This window comes from Triturus cristatus, chromosome 11 (assembly GCF_964204655.1).
Source record: "Triturus cristatus chromosome 11, aTriCri1.1, whole genome shotgun sequence".
Taxonomy (NCBI): domain Eukaryota; kingdom Metazoa; phylum Chordata; class Amphibia; order Caudata; family Salamandridae; genus Triturus; species Triturus cristatus.
In genome coordinates this window covers 635,864,509-635,881,880 of record NC_140594.1, presented here as the reverse complement: position 1 = coordinate 635,881,880, position 17,372 = coordinate 635,864,509, and positions in this window count along the sequence as shown.

Here is a 17,372-nt window from a genome sequence, read left to right as displayed (position 1 = left end):
TAGCTTCCCTTCACTCACTCCTTCTCACCCCCCTCCTCACCCCTGAGATAGTTACCAAAAACAGGAACACGTCATAACGGGCTCGCTGGTTACCAATAAAACAGGCTGCGGTATGGGCTTGTCTCAATTCACTGGATGGGCATTGTAAAGTGCCACATGCCACCAAATTCACTCCTAGGCTTTGAAGTGCATCTAATGTGTTAGGGCCTCATTTATGAGAAGTGACGCATCGCTGTGTGAAAGCAGCGATGCGTCACTTCTCAGTGCGCCCTCCTTGCGACACCAATGATGCGTCATATTAATAATATGACGCATCATGTCGCAAGGAAGGACAGATACGTCAGTATAACTGACGTATCTGTCGGCGGAAAAAGTGGCGCATTGCTGGAGTTGTGTCGGAAGCCTGACGCAACTCCAGCAATGTTCCTTTCACATGGGGCAAGCCCCATGTGAAAGGGCCTGCATCACCCTTACGCCTGCCATGAGGCAGGCGTAAGGTTTTGACACTTTGGCGTCCCAGAAGTGGCGCAGCGAAATCTCATAGATTTTGCTGCACCACTCCTACGACCCTTTCTTGCGGGGGTACGCCCACCCTGCATACATTATACCTGGCGCAGGTATAATGTAGCGCAGGGGTTTAGAAGTGACGCATCTACCTAGATGCGTCACTTCGTAAATATGGCGCAACATGGCGCATGTTTTACGCCACTGGTGCGTCACAAAAAGTGACGCACCGGTGCCGTAAAAGTGACGCAGGGGCTCATAAATGAGCCCCTAAGTGTTTTGTGGTTTAGAACACAGCGCTCACTACATAAGCAAGCACATGGTTTATTATGTTGCAGAATTAGTGATTAAAAGCAAATGATCAGTAAAAGGTTTATTGGAAGATAAAATAAACATATATATTTTTCAACAGAAGGCACCCCACCATTGAGATGTAGGTTTGGTAAATGTTGATGACAGCACCCAAGTGAATTCACATTACTCAGAGTTTGAAAACTGCAACCTACCAGGGGCACCAAAGAGGCACTTTGCATCTGCACTGTCTCTAAGCCCCGTCTGAACTATAATGCCAACAGTGGTAAAAAATTAATACAATACTATTACATAACACTGTAAGGCTGACATATCTAAGTACAAAAGTTACACAAATTAACAAGATTAATGTTATCAACCTCAGAACGTCCACAGGCCGAGTTAGGCCTGCCAGGATCCGGCCATGTGATCCAGTGATAATAGTACAGTGGCCTAGCGAGCTGGCGTACCACTTTCTTGCAATGGCCGCCATGATGTAGGTGGTCATTGTAAATCCAATTCACTGACTGGAAAGGGAGTATGATCAGACTATACCATGTTTATGTCAAACCAGATAGACACAACAGTGACCCACAAAACAGCAGGTAGTAGGTAGAGGGAATAGATTTAACAAAGTATTCTTGAATTTGAATCTACTCATGCAATGATCTCTGCATTTTGATCATTGTTAGCCGTGATACTTCTAGCCAGTCAGATAGCTCAGCTGGTTGAGTGTGTGCAGCAGGCATGTGTGTAGCATGCAAGTCACAAGTATGAATTGCTTTAAGGCAGAGGGTACCTTCTGTTCTTGAGAGGTGAATAGGGATGTGTTGGCTCAAGGGAATCTCCGCCTCAAACACTCCAGGACGTGTGCAGTAGAAGCAAAAGGGAGCTGCAGGCAGCGGATCCAGGAATCAAAAGGCTTTGGAGGTAACCCTGTTGTATTGTTGCACAAGTGAGCCCCGTCTCTCCATGGTAGTAGCCTGCTGGCCAAAGATCGACTCACTGCACAGAAGTTGAACCGGTAGGTACTAAATGTGAAAAATGTGGGACACCCATACTGCCTCCCTCAGCTTAGTCAACAGCACACTCTGTCGGCCTTCTTCCCAATTCAGATATGTCAGTAGAGAGTCTTGTTCCTGGAAGGTTCGGAAGTGATAGCAACTGGAAGGTTAGTGAAAAAGTAAAGGAAGTGCAGCAGCATCACCATCTTATAGCGATCCAGCCTGCAATGGACAATGGAAGGGTTGTCCAGAAAGATATTTAGATATTTGGGAACAGAGAGATCATATAGCTTTACCAAGGTTGCCCCTAAGGAGGGCCTCCCTGTTTTGGTAAATTTTAATACCCAAATACCGAAATGTGCTCTGCCCAGGTTAGTGCGACGTCACTCAGCAGTATGTGCCTTTCTGGGAGGTGCTCCCTAAAAGGGAAGGCGGGGGAATTGGTGTAATTAACCTTGAGGCCAGATAATCTGCAGAACTATTCCAACATGAGCAGTGCCAGGTCTCCATAGATTTCACGGATGTAAGGGATCATGTTATCGTCATAGAGAAAGATGACGTGTTATGTTGCCCAGCGTAACCCCCACTCTCAGCTCCCACCTGTAGACATGCCACAATTGGCTCCAGTGCCAGGACCAATAATAAGGGGTACAAGGGGCATACTGGAGGGTGCCCCTAGATACTGAATAAGTATCTGAGATATGGTGGTCAGTCTGGACTCTACCTGTGGGGTTTAGTGTAAAGGAAACAAATCCAGCCTAACATCTGTGGAGCAAAGCCAAAGTGCTGAAGGGCCTAGAACATATACTCCAAATTCAGTGAATGAAAGGTCTATTCCAGGTCAAACAAGAGGCATGCTGCACTGACCCACTTCCAGGGTGCCTCCTCCATGACCAAGAAGAGACGTCTAATATTCAGGGAGGTATTTCAGCATGGGCTACATCCATTCTGGTCCAAATAAATCAGATATGCCAGATGGGTAGGATTCAGTCTGCTATGATTCTACTAAGGATCTTGTAGTCCGTGGAGAGAAGGTGGATTGGTCCGTATGATGGGAGGGAGGATTTCAGCCAGCCTCTGGTATAGGCACCACCCAGGCCTCAAACAGTGAAGGCAGGTGTGTCCCAGATCCCTACCCTTATGGAACAGTTGAAGGAGTTGTGGAGTCAAGGAGGGCGCATGCTGCTTAGAATTCAAGTGGTAGCTTGTCATTCATGGGGGAATGGACCCTCAAGTGAATCACCTGTTTAATGTTTTGCTCCGTGATGGGGATTTTCAGGGCGGCGCTGGGCTCCACAGATAAAAACGGTAAGGTGATATCCTCTATGATTGAGCACTGTGAATCAAAAGTTGAAGGCCCTTCTTTGTGATACAACGTGGCATATTTGTAGCAGAAAGCACAGCTAATCCCTCCCTGTGCTGAACATGCTATGCCTCCCTTGGCTTTAATAATGTGGATAAAAGACTCTGTGAAGTGTGGTGTGACAAGCCGACCTAACAGTGGAGGCATTCAATCAGTGTTGTATGGCGGTCCCTCTCCGTTTCCAGATCTACCTTTGTCGTGGTTTTTACCTTATTCACCTCCGTAGGAGTATCATGGAAAAACATGAATGCCCTCACTCTTCTACCTAAGTCTCCAGCAGTTCACCATGTAAAAATTAACTAATGGATACCCAGGGGGAAATGGGGACGGGGATAAGAGAAGCACGTGCTGACAGTGTAGCAGACTCTAATGTGCTTCAGATTGTGGTTGAGGCTCATGCAGGACGCTTCACTGACTACCACCTTGGAAGCTATAACATATACACAGAAGAAGGTTCCTAATAATAATTAGATTAAATGTTCAAATGAAAGTGTACTGCAATTTAACCATATTTGAATACCTGTCAGAATATCTCATCTATCTCACCATAGGTTTCTCTGACATCTGATGTCTTTTTAATAATGCTGATAAAAAAGTATAGAACAAATGTAAGATCTGTGTATATATTTATCACTTTCAGTTTAAAAATCCATTTGTAACATGTTCAAAACACAAACCCAACACAGCAGGAGTGGCAGCAGGAACCAACCGAACTTTCAATGGTAATGATGACTTAATCTCTGACAAAGAGTTAAAGGAACATACATCTAAGCAAAGAATAAATTAAACAAAATGAAATAGTTTCATATTCTTGAAGCAAAAATACATCAGGAAAAGCATCAGTTTTCATTAACTTGCATGTTTGGGAAGCAAGAAATGTTTGTCTCTGAGCTGCTCAAATATCTGGACATGCTGGAAGTGATGATTTATGGCTCCATAGAGGATGACTCATATGTTTAGTTTGTACAGGACTCTTCAGACACGGTAGGCAGATAGAAACTCTGACTTTGTTCCTTTAGCTGAATAAGAGTAAGTTCAGGTTTGAAACTAAATTACTATTTTTAAGCCTGCCCTGCCATAACCGGTGTGCGTGTGTGTACGTGCTAAGTGGCGTGATGCCGCCTCTTTTAACCTGCTTAACATTATTTTGCCATTTCTGCATATTTCTTCTTGTGATGCTATGTTTTACAAAAAGTTCCTTCCTGTCCACTTTTAGTGTATGAACAGGCAGTGGTGTAAATGTTTCTATGATCGTGACACTTGTAAGGGGGAAACAACCTTTACAACGCAGTCATTGCATCGCACTACATTTACAACGCAGTCACTACATCGCAACATCCTTTACAATGCATGTCACTACAACGCAGCCATTACATTGCATGTCACTACAACGCATGATACTACAACGCATGTCACTACAACGCAGGCATTACATCACATGTCATTACAACGCATACCATTACAACGCATAGTACCCCTACACTATCCAACACTTACCCTACTGTTGCACCCCCTGGAGTTAGAATAGTAATTTTTACCCCTACACTATCCAACACGTACCCTACTGTTGCACCCCTGGAGTTAGAATATTAATTTTTACCCCTGCACTATCCAACACTTACCTTAAATACAATGTTATGGTATGCCTTGTAATGGTATGCATTGTCAATGTATAATGTGATGTAATGGAATGCGTTGTAAAGGTAGTTTAAAAAAATGTGTTGTAGTGGCATGCAATGTAAATGTATGTGTTGTAAAGGATGTTGCGATGTAAAAACTGCATTGTAAAGGCATGCGTTGTAACGTCATACATTCCTTGTAAGGGTATCATCAGTGCATACCCTCACCTACATTGCCCCCAGGTATTTCTCAAAGTCTCAGACGTATGAGCCCAGGACTTGACTAGCCCTGTGACTATTTTGATGCAGACCCCCGCATCACAAATTTAAAGGTTTCCCACTCCACCAGCAGGGAAGATGTTGTGTTTGTGTAAGATACAGCCTCTCTGTACAGTGTACTAAAATGAAGTACACTATGTTATGTTATGTTATGTTAGGGGCATTTGTAGTGCGCACAGCTGCCCCAGCTAAGGGGCGTCCTGGCGCATGACAAGATAGACATAGCCGCACCCAACAGAACCAAAGTGACAGACAGACAGCGCCGAGAAAAAAGACTTAAAAGACCTATGTAGAGAGTACGAGGTATCCTCTGGGAAGATGCAGGCAACAAGAAGATAATACTAACTCTCTTTATGTGGTAGTGTGGGCAAGCAGTTAGGCTTATCAGAGGGCAGTGTTAAGCATTTTTTGCACTCATAAAGGCAATAAATGGAACACACACTCAAGAATAAGTCCGAGACCAATTTTGTATAAAAATAACACTTTTTTTAATAAGTTTTGAGAAGCTAGACTTCAACTCGCAGATATACGTTTAGTTTTAAAATACTTCAATAAATACTTTGTAGACTGTGGCAGGCAGACGAAAAGGCAGTACAGTTCAAAGTATGCATTGCTTTCAGTATGTAGGCACACAGTGGTTGATACTGTCAAATAATTACCATTGCAGTCAGCGGAGGAATCCCGGGAGGTGAATAGCTTTAACCCTTTCCATGCATCGGACGGTCGGGAGTCGCCCGGCGTCACAGTAGGCGTGTGCGTTAGACGGCTGGGAGCCGTCCTAGCACCCATCCACGGGGAAGCGTGGGTGGGTGGGTGAACCCACCCTTCATGCTGCGCCCCGACGTTATTACATGAAACCGGACCTGCTGGAAGCCATTTGCTTCCAGCGTGTCCAGCAAAGAGGAGGTGAGTATCTCCTCGGGTGGGGGGAATTTAAACAAAAGAGGCATCAGGGGAAACAAAAGAGTTTTCCTTTCCTCCGATGTCTCTTTTGAGCGTGGTCGTGCAGCAAGAATGCCCACTAGACTCCAGAGATTTTCGTATTTTTTTAAATGTATTCTACTATTTGCGGGGAGTGGCCCCTTATGCAAGGGTCGCTCCTTTTTTGGGGAGCAATGTTTTTGGCTGTTTCTGCCCCCCCGGGGGCATATCGGGCCATTTCTTTTTTAAATCGTGCCCACTAGACCACCAGGGATATATTTGTGGGGAGCAGCCCCTTGGAAAAGAGTTGCTCCCCTTTGGGGAGCAATATTTTGGCCGTTTATGCCTCCATGGGGGGCAGATCGGCTGATTTTTTTTAGTTTTGTGTGCCCCACTAGACCACTAGGGATTTCTGTTTTTTAATGTTGGGGAGCAGCCCCTTGGGTAAGGGTTGCTAACCTTTATGGAGGTGAATATTTTGGCAGTTTCTGCCTCCCTTGATCAGCCTTATGTTTTTAAGCCTGTCTTCCCCCAAGGGGGCAAAAACCATTAGACACTCAGGATTGTTTATTGTGTTGTTGGGGAGTGGCCCCTTGGGCAAGGGTCGCTCTCCTTTATGGGGTGATTATTGTGGCCGTTTCTGCCCCTTTTGGGGGGCAGATCGGTCATATGTTTTCAGGGCCATCTATCCCCAAGGGGGTAAGAAGCCACTAGACACCAGTTTTTTAAATGTTGTTGGGGAGCGGCCTGTTGGGCAAGGGTTGCTACCCTTTATGGGGGGATTATTGTTGCCATTTCTGCTTTCCTTGGGGCAGATCAGCCAATGTTTTTATGCCCATCTGTCCCCAAGGGGGTAGAAGCCACTATACGCCAGAATTTTTTAATTGTTGGTGTAGGGGAGTGGCCCCTTGGGCAAGGCTCGCTCCCCCTTTACAGGGGTGAATATTTTGGCTGTTTCTGCCCCCCCCCTTGGGGGCAGTTCGGCTTTATGCTTTTAGTCTCACCTACCCACTAGCTTGGCTGGTGGACTGTGTGTGGACTGGTGCATTATTTGCATACATGATTGTAATGTTTTATTTCTCCTTTTTATTCTAGTCCAAAGCTTTGGATTCTTGTTTGCGGTTTCGACAGTGGCTGAGCTGCAGTTTTGGATAGTTGCATTTATTTGGTAAGAAAAACCTTAATGTTGTGTTTACTCCAAATGAGTATTATTGTCATGCATTAATGAATTGTTTCTAAGTGGTGTCATAATAGCAGCATATTTAGTTAGTGGTTTGAGCATGAAATTCTTTGCAATGTGTTTTGCGTTGTCTTATGTGTAATTTGCTTTTCTTTTTAGTGGGATATTGTTGGTCCTTGCTGTGTCTGTGCAGGGTGGGTGGTGGTGGGTCTAGCTGCTGCTAGCAAGTGAGTGGTATAGTTTTGGAGCATATAGGTTATAAAGCCACATTTTTCTTATTACTTATTTTACTAAGTGTTGTTGTTGTTGATTGTTTGACAAGTTAGCTTTATTAGTAAGGATTATGGCTAACCACAGAATTTCTGCTCAGCAGGTGGTTGGTATGCTTTTTGAATCTTCCTCTGACCATGATTATGACACTGACAGTGCGTCTGAGGGAGAGGAGGGAGTGCAAGATTCTGGCAGTGAGTTTTCTGTCCAAGAGTAAACATCTGTTGATGAAGCTACTCTCAGTGCGGATGAAGCTGTTGTTTTAGAGGAGGACACTTATGTGTTGATGGTGCAGGCATCTGGTTTGCAGCCTGGAGCTGAAAGGCTTCCCATTGGAAGTGCAGGACTCTGGGTTTATTCAAACATGGTGCAGCCGGTGTTGCCTGCCTTTAGTGGTGATGCAGGGTTTAGAGTGAATTGTGATTTGTTTTTGCCTGTACAGTTTTTTTCAGTTGTTTATGGATGATGTATTTTTGGCTGAGATTGTTGAGCAGACTGTTTTTTATGCTGAACAGTTTTTGAGGGACAACAGTGCCAGACTTAAGCCTCACTCTAGAGCTACCCATTAGACTCCCACAAATCTGGATGAGATAAAGTTTTTGGGTTTTACTTTTTTGATGGGCTTGATAAGGAAGCTGTCCCTGGCTTCATATTGGTCTACCAGCCCATTGATGGCAACTGCCATATTTCCTGCAATTATGAGTCGGGATCGATATTTACCTTTACTTCGGATGCTGCATTTTGTTGATAATGCTTTGGCGTTGCCACGAGATCACCCTGACCGTGACCGTCTTTTTAAGATCTGGCCTGTTCTTGAACACTTTGTAGATCGATTTTCAGAGATCTATACTCCAGGGAAAGAAATAACTGTTGGTCCTGTTCAAGGGCCGTTTGGATTTTAGGCAGTACATTCCTAGCAAGAGGACACGTTATGGAATTAAGATGTATATGTTGTCTGAGAGAAGGACAGGATATGTCTATAATTTCGGGGTGTTCACTGGTAGGGATTCCACTATTGACCCCCTTGGTTGTCCGTCCACTTTAGGAGTATCAGAGAAAATTGTGTGGGAATTTGCTAGAGGACTGTTTACCAAAAGTCACCATTTGTACCTTGACAACTTCTACACTGCTGTGCAATTGTTTAAGGAATTGTTCAAAGTGGACACTCTTGCTTATGGCACAATCCGCTCTAACCGTAAAGGTTAACCAAAAGAGATTGTTTGCGAAAAGCTTCAGAGGGGACAATACAGTGCCTTGCATAGTGAGTGTTAGACTAACCATGCGTTCTTACCTTGAGTCCACAAGGTTGAGTTTCGCAGAGACGTTTTGGACCAACTTCCCAGTACCCTACCTTATAACCTGTGTAACTGGCAATTCACTAGGGAAAGGTAGTAGGGTTCAGGGAGGAGGGCGGATACTAGATGCTTGATGATTTCTTTGTTGTCGACCTGTGAGGCAACAAAAACTAGCTTTCAGTGTTTATTGTATTTCTATCTGTTTAGCATTAGTCTATCCCTTAACTTGTAAATATTTTCTTTGTATACTTAAAATGTTCCTACCTGCAGTCTAAAGACATTTAACACAGCGTCCAGGTGTTCTTGATGTAGTGGAAGGAGTTCTGTAACAATGTTTAGGGTGCGTAGTTCACCTCACTAAACTCGTCTATGATGATTGTGCTATAAGGAATGAATAGAATACAGTTTGTACCTATAGATGCATGAAAACACTGACAACAGTTATATATCACTTTCACTGTGGCACTTACCAACTAAACCGTGTTCAGACTCTTGTATCCTCCACTAATCTGAAATGAGAATAAATAAAACAAATACAAATTCTACAAGTTCACAGCGTTAAACACATCACAATTGTTGTTCTCTATTTCCCATGTAGATAGTCTCTTGTTAAAAAGTTCAATGTATTTTCCTTATTCTGCAAATCACCAAGAAAAGAGTTTTTGCAAAAATTAGTTTGTGTTTCTTAGACACTATTGCTGTAAATGTTAATTTTTTCTTGTGATGGGCGCCATAAAAAAATTAAGCATTTGCCTTTAGCTTTCTTTCTGTTGTTTCTTTTCCCAGGTCCAAGTCCTGATGAAAACTGGAATCAACGATCGACGAGGAAGACTGCCGCATCAGCTCCCAGGTAAGTGTTCTTGAAGTCAGCGTCCCTGGATACCAACTCTAACGACAACCGGAAGGCGAAGCATCTTCCAGAATCGGGTGTGGCTTTAAATAGTCTTGCCATACCCAAGATGACCGCCACACTGACATGCGTACAATATAAGCAGCGTGGTTAAGGTTCATTCCTTACCTGCAGTGCTCCAGAGCAGAAGCGTCTGACTTGATCGGTGTAAAGTTCAGTAACCGTTTCGTTTTCTTTAACTTAGTCACTGCTTTTTGCTTATGAGCACTTATCCTGGAATCCCAAAATGCGTGTTACTAGTAAAGCGTGCATAAGCGTACAAATTGTAATATGTCAGCCACAAACATTTGTGACAAGAATTTCTAAGCACAGATTATTCTACATAAAGCGTGCAATTCACAGATCATTCTACATATACACCTTTCACAAACCGGTTGTGCTAGTTGCACAGGACTGGGGTGGGTTTTTAATTGAGATGAACTGATCATAGGGATTATTATGAATACCTTTGATTAATTATTCCTGGCACTGCCGTAAATTCTATGTGGCCAAACATTCTAGGTGGCCAATCATGACAGTACCCACCTTTGCAAAATCCCACCTAAAAGCAATGGTATTGGGTTTGGTTTCTCAGGATAACGTCTAAGAAAGGTTTTGACAAGTTGCTATGCCTTTTTTAACTGAGCCAATGGTTCCCAGGACCATTACCCTTCCAATCTACTAAATAATACAATTTACTACGTATCCTTTTAGCATTAAGTAACATTTGTACTTCAAGCTCGGGTATGCCTTTCTATGTCAATTGGAGGTGGTGGAGTAGTTTTATGAGTCATAGGATGAAATGGTTCTGGAACAGACATATGGAATACCGAATGAAAGTAGTTTTAACTTTATAGCCACTTGATTGATACATTTTTTAATTGGAAATGGCCCAAGGATGCGAGGGCAGAATTTCCTAATGCCATGAAGGCGCAAAAGTTTTGTGGACAGCCAAACCTTGTCCCAAAGGAATAAAGTGGTTGTGGGGTGTGATGTAAATCTGCTGATAGCTTTTGGCTTTCTACAGCTTTAGCCAATTGGAATTGAGCTTGTTGTTGGATGGTCGTTAGTTTACTAACATATACACAAATGAACGGGCTACTTATAGTAGATGGGGTTTTTTCAGGAATATTTTTAGGATGAAATCCTTGAGCGCAGAAAAACAGGGACATATCAATAGAGGAATGCTCCGAGTTATCATAAGCGAAATCCATTGCCCACAAAATGTCTGACCATTCCTGATCACAATCTGATAACATACAACTTAAATATTGGTCTATAGTCTGGTTAGTGCGTTCTGTTAAACCATCTGTTTGAGGATGATAACTTGATGACGTGCGCACTTCCATGTTTAATGACTTACTCAAGTTTTGCCAAAAATTAGAAATAAATTGAGTACCTCGGTCTGAAATAACAATGGAAGGGATTCCATGTAGACGGATGATGTTTTGAGTAAATGTTTGTGCCAATTCTGCTGCAGAAGGGAGATTTTTTAAAGGTATAAAGTGTACCATACGTGTAAAATGGTCAACTACAGTTAAAATGGTATTATAGCCTATTGCGGTGATGGGGAGCTCCACGATAAAGTCTAAAGACACTGTGTGCCACGGTCGTGGAGGTATAGGTAACGGCTGTAACAAGCCACTAGGGGCTTGATGTGAAGATTTATTTTGACTACATACAGCACAAGTATTTACATAACTGTGAATGTGATGAAACATGGAAGGCCACCAGAAAGAACGTTTAATTCGTGGGTAAGTCTTGGTAATGCCTGGATGTGCAGATAAACGAAAATCATGATGCGATTGTATAACATGGTTTTGTAATGTTTTCATTGGTACAAATAATTGCTTGCTCATCCACAACAGTTTTTCTTTCCATAAAAGTGAAGGTAACTGCTTTTGCCATTCTTGTAGTGACTTTTTCTTTAGTACTGATTGTATTTCTTGAAGCACTCCTTTGTTAGAAATACAGGCTAGAAATCAATGAGATGGAAGGATTGTCTGTGACATTGGTCTTTCATTACAAGATTCATCCATACCAATGGGTGACAAAGTGTCCGCTTTATTTTCTCTCCCAGGTCTATATGTTATGATAAAATTATAATTATTAAAAAACATTGTCCAGCGCAATTGACGTGCAGACAAAGCCTTTACAGATCATAGATTTTGCAGATTGTGATGGTCTGTATAAATGGTGATTGGATGCCTAGCTCCTAACAAGTAGTGGCGCCATTCTTATAACACAACTTTGATGGCCAATAATTCTCTATCTGCTATAGCATTATTTATTTCAGCAGAATCAATTTTCTGGAGAAATAGGCTATTGGTTGCATTTGACCAGTATCTTTATGTCTTTGTGACAAAATGCCGCCTATTGTGAATTGCGAGGCATCTGCTTCCACAATGAATGAACGAGAAGGCTCAGGATGCATGAGAATGGGTGCAGAAGTGAATTGTGCTTTTAAATCCTGAAACGCCTTTTCAGCTTGTTCATTCCATTCAAATTTTACTTCCTTACGGAGTAATTTAGTAATTGGCGTAATTATTTTAGAAAAGTCACAAATAAAGTGTCTATAAAAATTTGCAAATCCTAAAAAGCCTTGTATTTGTTTAGTTGAGGATGGACTAGGCCAGTTTAGCACTGATTCAATCTTTTTTGGATCCATTTCAATACCTGTTGGGCTGATAATATATCCTAGAAAATCAACTTTGGACGTGTGCAACATGCTTTTTTCTAAATTTATATACAAAAGAATGTTTCAATAACTGTTGAAGAATAGCCCGTACTTGTTGTACATGTTCAGTTTGCGTCTTTGAGTAAATGAGGATATCATCGATGTATACCACACAACAGATATTTAAGAAGTCTCTTAACAATTCATTTATAAACAAGCATTTTCAATGCAATAGGTCTCGCGTTTACGAGAGTTTGAGCTTTTGAGATTGTAAATGACAATGCCTTTTATTTACGTGTTGTTTTTAAAACAGACAAGGGTCCCTATTTAAAACTATTCTAGATGCTCATGGACACAGAGAGAGGACTGTTGTCTATAACCGAAATAAAGATCTACACAGAACACTCTGTGTTGTATCTGCCCTTTAAAAACGCTCTATCAGAGAACGTATTACTTCAAACATAATCATTTTATTACAAATCATAAAAATATAATGCAATATATCTATGCCTCCCAAAAATGGGTTACACTCTATAAAAGTTGCAAAGGATTTAATCCAAGTTAAAAACCACAAAGTTAAAAGTCGACGCAGCGTTTCGGTGATATTTGTAATCTTTCCACCTTCTTCAGGACTAAAAAATGTTTTTTTCAAATCTCATCTTTTGATTGAGAAAGTATTACGTGGAGGGTGACCTTCCAGAATTCGATTTTTTTTGCCTTATTATTTTTTATTTTTTACCTTGTTAACATTCAGGGTTGTACATTTTCTTTCCGAAACACTTTAAAACAACCCGCCTTAGATGTTCCACGAAAGCAGGGAGGCCGTTATCATTTGAAAAGGTCTTTTAAAAAACTGAGGAAGAAAGAAAAGTCAAACCTCTTCAATTCAATTCATTGGCATCTCCTTAATGATTGAAGACAAGGACAAGGCCCGTAAACTACCAAATAATTATGAAAAGTGAGGTTCCCCAGTGATCCAAAGGGGTTCCTTTTCTCGTGGCAAATGATCACAATTACGGTGGTTTTCGCGGAACCAATGTACAACCCTGAATATTAACAAGGTAAAAAAATAATAATAATAAGGCAAAAAAATTCGAATTCTGGAAGGTCACCCTCCACGTAATACTTTCTCAATCAAAAGATGAGATTTGAAAAAAACATTTTTTAGTCCTGAAGAAGGTGGAAAGATTACAAATATCACCGAAACGCTGTGTCGACTTTTAACTTTGTGGTTTTTAACTTGGATTAAATCCTTTGCAAATTTTATAGAGTGTAACCCATTTTTGGGAGGCATAGATAATATTGCATTATATTTTTATGATTTGTAATAAAATGATTATGTTTGAAGTAATACGTTCTCTGATAGAGCTTTTTTAAGTGCAGATACAACACACAGTGTTCTGTGTAGATCTTTATTTCGGTTATAGACAACAGTCATCTCTCTGTGTCCATGAGCATCTAGAATAGTTTAAATAGGGACCCTTCTGTATTTTCCTACTACTGATACCCCGTCCCTTTGTGTGGTGCACATTGGGGTAACTCCCCTCTTTATTTTAAATTGTTTTTAAAACAGATAAATAAAAGGCATTGTCATTTACACTGCCAATAGCTTAAACACTCACAAATGCGAGACCTATTGCATTGCAAATGCCAGCGCCCGTGCTATAAAAACGTTTAAAAAAGCATTAGGAGAGAGAGTGTGTCCTGCCTGCAACCTCAGGCAGGACAAAGCTATTTGAGAAAATAGTGCTCGGAGGCTGTAATTAAAGCCTACCAAGTAACAACACGCGTAATCGGGGAGTTGCCATGGGAGGTTACCAAATGAGACAAGGCGATAATGAGGAGGGACGACTAAGCCTTTTGACCAATGAACAGCCACAGTTTACAGTGGACATTGACACAAGCCAATTAAAACTATGGGCTGAGCTTCAAGTCCCTACCTGAATACAGCATGCCTCGCAGAGCAGCGTATGCGCTACGCAGGCTCGACCTAAAAACACCTGACTTTGCAATTACTACCCCAGTTCCCTACGCCCAGTCCTGACATGTCAGTCAATAAGGCTCTTCTTGCTGGAGCCTAAAGAAGACTCTTTGTCAATGGAGATCCCCACTGTTGGCCCGGACTGCTATTTAACAAATCCGTGCAGTGTGGGATTTTTAGTCTTTGTTTTAATTAACCCACAAGACTGTAGCAATGGTTTGTAAAAATAAAACCAAAAATTGGTGTATTTCGCATAGTCATTAGGTCATTTTACCTAACCATAATCTCAACTAGAAAATTATAAGGTGCTATGGGCTAAAAAGACAAGATTTCTGAAGGTGTAACATATTTTAATGTGTGCACGCTCCCAATTGCTGATCAACTCCTGCTAGACACGCAATCAGTAGTGACCATGTTGACCTTTGAACTTCACAGTGGAAGACTGTGATGGTGAGGCTGGGGTCGTGTCAAAAGTACCTTCATAGCTGGGAGGAATCATACAGAGGCCTACTACAGACTAACCCAGCAGTTTCAGGACGCCTTGTAAAGCTTTGCCCTTACTGCAGCCTTTATCCACAGAGTCAAATGTACTTTCCTCCTCTTCCTCCCTATATAAGGGCATGCAGTTATCAGACAATGACCATGGCACGAGGGAAACGTGCAACAAAGATTAAAACTATAATTTGTGAAACTACTCTTCTACTGGCCAGTAGAGACATGATTTTAGGTTTAAGATGTTTTTATTATTATTGCAATGCATAGAAACAAACCATACGACACATCGTGAGTATACGAGTACAGCGGCGAAGTCCAATGCCGGGCTGGAGGCCCTGTAGCGAACATTCCAATAATACTGCAGTCCGCTGTGACCCTCGATGATGAACAGTGCCGTAACAATAAAAAAAATAAACAGTTCCCCCCCCTCCCGCATCAACCTCCACCACCCCTAATTCCAATACCCCCACCCCAAACCCTGCCCTCCCCCCGTCCAGTGCGTAGGTCTGATCCACTCCGTCTCCCCCCCCCCTGTCTCTCCCAGAGGGACTCCATCCCATTACCAGTTAAGAGGCAGATTCCTCCAGGGCCGTAAGCTGCAGGAGGTGAAGATATCTCGGGCAGGTCATTTCCCTGAATTCAGTAACCAGCAGGGACTGAAACGGCTGCCAGAGATCATTGAACTGCTCTATATCCCCTGCCAGTGTAAGCGACAATTTCTCCATCCCCAACACATGCCATAATCTGTGAAGCCAGCCCGTGACCGTGGGGAGTGTCTTGGAGCGCCAGTGCGCAAGGATGTTCTGCATCGCCGATCCCAGTGCAATGGCTATCTGTCTACCCCTGCGGGATTTCAAGGGATACATCAGCCCGTTCGGGAGGCCCAGTAATATGTATGCAGGGAAGCGCGGCAGCTCAGTGGCAAAATGGGAATCGATATCGTCTATCACCTCCTTCCAATAAGAGTCGAGGAGCGGACAGCCCCACAGAATGTGTAGCAACGTGCCCACCCGCCCGCATCCCCTCCAGCAATTAGCATCCTTGCTATGATCCATGTCGTGTATGCGCTCCGGGGTGTAGTACCAGTACGTCGAGACTTTGGTGAACGTGTCAGTGAGTCCCATATGGTACGCCGAGTGCCTGGCCCTAAATGCCACCTGCTCCCATTCCCTATGGCTCAGCGACCGACCCAGTTCCCTCTCCCAGCGCTCCCGTCCCGGATTATAGAAGTGGGAGGAGGGTATTTGTAACAGCTTGTAGAGGTCGGTGATCAGCTTTGCGTCGGACGTGCGAGTCAGAAGCAACCGCTCATACGGGAGAAGTCTCCTATCAGCCGTCTCTCGCACCTGTGGATGCAGCGCCCAGTGGTGAGCCTGTAGGTAGTGCAACCTCTCGGTCTCCGGGAGCGCATACTCCTGTCGGAAGCGCACGAAGGGGATGACCCCTTCCGGATCATACATATGACACAGGGCCCGACACCCCGCCTCCCGCCAGAGAGCGAAGGCCCCCTTCTCCAGTCCCGGGGTGAAGTCCGGATTATCCAGCAAGGGTGTGAGAGGTGAAGGGAATGTTGTCAGGCCGTGCACAGCGTTGGTAGCATCCCAGACCCGTAGGGGTACTCGCGTGACGAAGGAGGCATATAGATTCGCCGGGCGGTGAGCACTTCGAAGGAACGGCACTTCCTGCAAGGGCCTGCCCGCCACCGCTTGATCCTGAAAAAGCCAGTGCTTATCGGATTCCCACCTACTCCACTCCACCAAGTAACGTAACTGCACGGCCTGAAAGTACTTGCGGAGTTCCGGGATCCCCAGCCCCCCGGCCTCCGGCGTGAGCATAGAGAACGCCCTTTTCATCCTGGGCTTCTTGCCCCGCCATATGAACCGCGCCAGGTCTGACTGCGTCTGCTGGGTCCAGCCCGTAGGCGGCTGCAATGGTAACGCCCTAAACAAATACAAAATCTGGGGCAAAACAGTCATTTTGATGGCAGCTATTCTGCCCAACCATGACAGGGCGCTGCGATCCCACCGGCCTATCTCCTCTCGAATCTTCCTGCCCAAAGCGGCATAATTAGCCGCCACCATAGCCGGCAAGGTGGGAGCCAGCTGAATCCCGAGATAAGGCACCAACTCCCTCGACCAGAGCATCGGGAAGAGGTCCTGCAACGAAGTCCTAGTAGCTGGCTTGAGCGACACGTCCAACGCCACTGACTTCCCCACGTTCATTTTGAATCCCGAAACCGCGGCAAAGGAGTCCAGCTCCTCGATACACGCCGGAAGGGCAGTGAGCGGATCATCCAGCGACAGTATGACGTCATCCGCGTACAGGCTAATGGCATGAGTGAAGCCTCCGAACCGCACCCCCCTCACTGCTGGGTTATGACGCACCCGTTGGGCGAAAGGCTCCATGTACAGGGCGAAGAGCAAGGGTGACAGCGGGCAACCCTGCCTCGTGCCCCGCTCAATGGCAAAACTTCTGGAGCTGTAGCCATTCACCCGTACTGCTGCCGTCGGAGATTTGTAGCAATTGAAAATCCATGATCGGAATCTGTCCCCTATCCCCACCTTCCGCAGGACCTGCTCCAAAAAAGGCCAGTGGATGCGGTCA